Source organism: Sebastes fasciatus, chromosome 6, assembly GCF_043250625.1.
Source record: "Sebastes fasciatus isolate fSebFas1 chromosome 6, fSebFas1.pri, whole genome shotgun sequence".
In the NCBI taxonomy this organism is placed as follows: Eukaryota; Metazoa; Chordata; class Actinopteri; order Perciformes; family Sebastidae; genus Sebastes; species Sebastes fasciatus.
The window spans coordinates 37880975-37886800 of record NC_133800.1 but is presented as its reverse complement, the minus strand read 5'-3'; the positions used below and the strand labels follow the sequence as shown (position 1 = coordinate 37886800).

General features: G+C 30.2%; 1 protein-coding gene across 2 annotated transcripts in view; it reads right to left on the bottom strand.

Annotated features, from left to right (window-relative positions):
• The window catches only part of LOC141770059 (fibrinogen C domain-containing protein 1-like), a 24316-nt gene extending 21405 nt beyond the window's left edge, over positions 1-2911 (bottom strand). The window contains exon 1 of one of the 2 annotated variants that reach the window (XM_074639691.1): positions 2770-2911. The gene's annotated coding sequence lies outside the window, so the exon portion shown is untranslated. The remainder of the gene's footprint in view (positions 1-2769) is intronic. The other variant, XM_074639693.1, reaches the window with a different exon arrangement.
• Positions 2912-5826: the final 2915 nt, after the last annotated feature.

Below are 5826 nucleotides of genomic sequence, written 5' to 3'. Positions count from 1 at the left end.
AAGATTTATTGTTAAAGATTTATTGTCAATGATTTGTTGTTAAAGATGTATTGTCAATGATTTGTTGTTAAAGATTTGTTTTTAAAGATTTATTGTTAAAGAATTGTTGCTTATGATTTGTTGTTAAAGATTTTTTGTTAAAGATTTATTGTTAAAGATTTATTGTTAAAGACTTGTTTTTAAAGAATTGTTGCTTAAGATTTGTTGTTAAAGATTTTTTGTTAAAAATGTATTGTCAATGATTTGTTGTTAAAGATTTATTGTTAAAGAATTGTTGCTTAAGATTTGTTGTTAAAGATTTATTGTCAATGATTTGTTGTTAAAGAATTGTTGTTAAAGATTTATTGTTAAAGACTTATTGTTAAAGATTTGTTGTTAAAGACTTTTTGTTAAAGACTTGTTGTTAAAGATTTATTGTTAAAGACTTGTTGTTAAAGACTTGTTGTTAAAGAATTGTTGCTTAAGATTTGTTGTTAAAGATTTTTTGTTAAAGATTTATTGTCAATGATTTGTTGTTAAAGATTTGTTGTTAAAGATTTATTGTCAATGATTTGTTGTTAAAGATTTGTTGTTAAAGATTTATTGTCAATGATTTGTTGTTAAAGATTTGTTGTTAAAGATTTATTGTCAATGATTTGTTGTTAAAGATTTGTTGTTAAAGATTTATTGTCAATGATTTGTTGTTAAAGTCTTGTTGTTAAATATTTATTGTTAAAGATTTATTGTTAAAGATTTGTTAAAGATTTATTGTTAAAGATTTATTGTTAAAGACTTGTTGCTTAAGATTTGTTGTTAAAGATTTTTTGTTAAAGATTTATTGTTAAAGATTTATTGTCAATGATTTGTTGTTAAAGATGTATTGTCAATGATTTGTTGTTAAAGATTTGTTTTTAAAGATTTATTGTTAAAGAATTGTTGCTTATGATTTGTTGTTAAAGATTTTTTGTTAAAGATTTATTGTTAAAGATTTATTGTTAAAGACTTGTTTTTAAAGAATTGTTGCTTAAGATTTGTTGTTAAAGATTTTTTGTTAAAAATGTATTGTCAATGATTTGTTGTTAAAGATTTATTGTTAAAGAATTGTTGCTTAAGATTTGTTGTTAAAGATTTATTGTCAATGATTTGTTGTTAAAGAATTGTTGTTAAAGATTTATTGTTAAAGACTTATTGTTAAAGATTTGTTGTTAAAGACTTTTTGTTAAAGACTTGTTGTTAAAGATTTATTGTTAAAGACTTGTTGTTAAAGATTTATTGTTAAAGACTTGTTGTTAAATACTTGTTGTTAAAGAATTGTTGCTTAAGATTTGTTGTTAAAGATTTTTTGTTAAAGATTTATTGTCAATGATTTGTTGTTAAAGATTTGTTGTTAAAGATTTATTGTCAATGATTTGTTGTTAAAGATTTGTTGTTAAAGATTTATTGTCAATGATTTGTTGTTAAAGATTTGTTGTTAAAGATTTATTGTCAATGATTTGTTGTTAAAGATTTGTTGTTAAAGATTTATTGTCAATGATTTGTTGTTAAAGATTTGTTGTTAAAGATTTATTGTCAATGATTTGTTGTTAAAGATTTGTTGTAAAATATTTATTGTTAAAGAATTGTTGTTAAAGATTTGTTGTTAAAGATTTATTGTCAATGATTTGTTGTTAAAGATTTGTTGTTAAAGATTTATTGTCAATGATTTGTTGTTAAAGATTTGTTGTAAAATATTTATTGTTAAAGACTTGTTGTTAAAGATTTATTGTCAATGATTTGTTGTTAAAGATTTGTTGTAAAATATTTATTGTTAAAGATTTGTTGTTAAAGATTTATTGTCAATGATTTGTTGTTAAAGATTTGTTGTTAAAGACTTGTTGTTAAAGACTTGTTGTTAAAGATGTATTGTTAAAGATTTATTGTCAATGATTTGTTGTTAAAGATTTGTTGTTAAAGATTTATTGTTAAAGACTTGTTGTTAAAGACTTGTTGTTAATGATTTGTTGTTTTAATAATATAAATTATTATCTGACTGATGCTATATTTGATTTTATTTATGTTTCATTTCTAACTCTAAAACCCTTCTTTAATATTTGACCTCATTAACATGTTTAGACTTCAAACATCAGATCTGAGAACAGCAGGAGCATCTGACAGATTATAGATCCTTATTCACACTTTAATCCTCAGCATGTCAGTTATCTGAAATACATAATCATATTAATCTATATTGTAAAATAAAACAAATACAACAGCTCATAATAATTACTTGTCTTTTAAATGTGTCTTAAAAATGTCTGAACAGAAGTCCTAAAAAAGATTTTAAAAATTTTGAAAAAAAGTCTGAAACATGTCTAAAAAAATATGCGAAATATGTCTGAATGTCCGAAAAAAGTGTCATTAAGACGAAGAAAGTCTGAAAAAAGGTTGAATAAAGGCAGAAGAGTCCGAATTCATTTCAAACTCACTTCGATTAGTGACACAAACTTAAACATAAAACTTTAAACGTTAAATTACGTAAATTTAAATTTGATCAGTTAATTTCCGTAAAAGTTTGTCTTCCCAGTTTTTTCATTCTTTATAATAATGACTGTAAAATAATAAACTTTAACAAACAAAATGCAATTAAAATATAAAAATACATTTAAACAGATGAAGGAAGTAAAATGATAAAAACAGTTAGTGGTGATTTGAGTTTTTAGTTTCTGGTTCAGATGAAACACATAAATTCAACAACAGTCACTAACTAACAATCACTTATTGATCACTGATAGTAATAATCAATAAAGTTACCTCGATATCTCCAGAAGACGATAAAGATATTAAACTTTTCTTTCTTCTGTTTAAAGAAGCATCGTGTGTTCAGATCGTCATGGAAACAGAAACAGATCGTCACGGGAATAGAGACCATCTGCTGAGCAGCGGGGCAAGAGACACTGACTAACAGGGAGAGAGAGAGAGAGGGAGGCGTGATGCTGTAATAATCTGATCAGTTTACAGTCTGTCACACTAAACACACTCAGCATGACACCAACACTGCTACTACTCTACTACTGAGTACTGAGTACTTCTACTTCTACTTCACTATATTTATCTGACAGCCTTAGTTACTTTACTTTAGTTTATACAGCTGAAACCATCTGTCCATTAATCAATAAGCCAATAATCAATTAGGCCAATAATCAATTAGTCCAATAATCAATTAGTCCATTAATCAATTAGTTTTGCAGATTTTTTTGGACATCTGTTTTGGCTTCTTTTGGATTTTTTCTGTCCGACATGTCCGAAAAATATCCAAAAACAGGCAGGAAAAAAAGCCGAAGAAACAGAAGAAAAGTCCGAAAAATGTCACATAAAGGTCCGAATAACAGCCGACCTAAAGGCGAGCCGACCTAAAGGCGAGCCCTGCTGGTCATTGGAGTAAAACTCACCAACATAGAGCATCGGTGGACGTTTCATGTAAGTCTGATTGTTTAAGTAAATAGTCACGACGTAGACGTCAGAGATAATGACGTCAGAGATGATGACATCAGAAATGATGACGTCAGAGATGATGAAGTCACTCGCATTTCTGTCTTTCTGCTGCAAACAACCACACGATGGCAGTGATGGCAGTGATCACAGCGTCTAAACAGGATGTGGACAGATCAACAGTGTCATCATGTAAAGAGACGTCGTCTATCATCCGTCTCCATGTACTCAAGAACTCTAAGTAGAATGCTGACATACTTTCTTTCTACTTCTACTCTACTACATCTCAGAGGAGATATTGTACTTTATGATCCACTACGTTTATCAGCCTACTAGATATTTATTATGATGCGTTGTTCTTAGTCCTTAACTGAATACTTATTATTTATCATTATATTCATTATTCTGACACAATCAACCAGTGATAATACAATTTTATAATATTCCAACCTGTTTTAATGCAAATGTACTCGTCTCAAGCATTTTATAAACTTTTATTTTGTATAATTGTCCTGCAGCATATGGCCTTCCTTCTTCCTCCGAGAAACAGACATTAATTTCTACAACATTTTAAAAACGTATTAATTTAAATTCAAACCAAAATATATTTACTTACTTATTCATCAGATTTGTTTCCTTTGCTTTACGGTAATCAGGTTCACAAAACTCAATATATAATATTCACTATAAAAGAAAACACAGACAATTTTTTTTCACAATGAGTTCTCTAATTATTATTTTTTTCTGAATTTTTGGTAAATCTTCGGACGTATTTTTTACTTTGTTTTCTGATATTTTTAGTGCATTTTGTCGGACATATTTTCTGACATTTTTCAGACTTTATTTCTGATATTTTTAAAAACTTTTTTCCCGATGTATTTAAGACATTTATTCTGCCATTCTTTGGCCTTTTTGCGTACATTTTTTTACTCTTTTTTTCGAAGTATGTCAAACTTTTTTTTGACTTTTTTTCCTGACTTTTTTCAGACAGTCTTTGGATATTTTTCGCACTTTTTTCGGATATTTTGTGGAAGTTTTTTGGACTTTTCTTTGGCCTTTCTTCAGTCTATTGTCGGACATTTTTGGGACATTATTTTAATTACTCAATTATGTTTGAAAAAACGACATGCAGAAGAAAAGTTAACAAAAAAAGACTGAAATGTGGACTGATGATGTCTACTGGACTCTCCAAACGAGTTCGAAAAATATCCAAATTATGTTTGAAAAAGGTCTGAAAACTTTAATTATGTTTTACTGACCAAACCTGTAGTACTTGTACATGTGTACTGTAGTACTTGTACATGTGTACTGTAGTACTTGTACATGTATGCTGTAGTACTTGTACATGTGTACTGTAGTACTTGTACATGTATACTGTAGTACTTGTACATGTGTACTGTAGTACTTGTACATGTGTACTGTAGTACTTGTACATGTGTACTGTAGTACTTGTACATGTATACTGTAGTACTTGTACATGTATACTGTAGTACTTGTACATGTGTACTGTAGTACTTGTACATGTATACTGTAGTACTTGTACATGTATACTGTAGTACTTGTACATGTGTACTGTAGTACTTGTACATGTGTACTGTAGTACTTGTACATGTGTACTGTAGTACTTGTACATGTGTACTGTAGTACTTGTACATGTATACTGTAGTACTTGTACATGTATACTGTAGTACTTGTACATGTGTACTGTAGTACTTGTACATGTATACTGTAGTACTTGTACATGTATACTGTAGTACTTGTACATGTGTACTGTAGTACTTGTACATGTATACTGTAATACTTAAGGACCTGAATAAATGTTACTGAGATGAACCGACAGGAGGCCGACACGGCCGCCAGGCGGGGGGGTTCTGAGGACAATAGAAACAGCAGTTAAAGTGTCCACCGAGGAGACGAGGACGCTGACAAAGACGAGGACGCTGATTTGGGTTCAAACTTTAGGGTGACAATATGGAAGAAGAAGGGAGGAGGAAGAGAGGAGGAAGAGAGGAGGAAGGGAGGAGGAAGGGAGGAGCGTTCACACGTTTAGTTCTGCATTACATGTTGCAACAGACTGAAGCAGGAAACAGAGATGACATTACTCTGCATCAGAGACGAGGACGGAGACGAGGACAGAGACGAGGAGGACAGAGACGAGGACAGAGACGAGGAGGACAGACACAGAGACGAGGAGGACAAAGAGAGGGAGGTGAACCACAGCAGAAGGAGGTGAAACTCTCGAAGGCCAGTAAACGAAGAAAAAAGGAGAAAAGTAAGGAGACAAAACAAAAGGAGGTGAAAGACAAAAGAGAAGAAGTGCAACGACAAGAAGAGTGAAAAACAACGCAGAGGAAAAAGAAAGGAGGTGAAGAGAAGCGA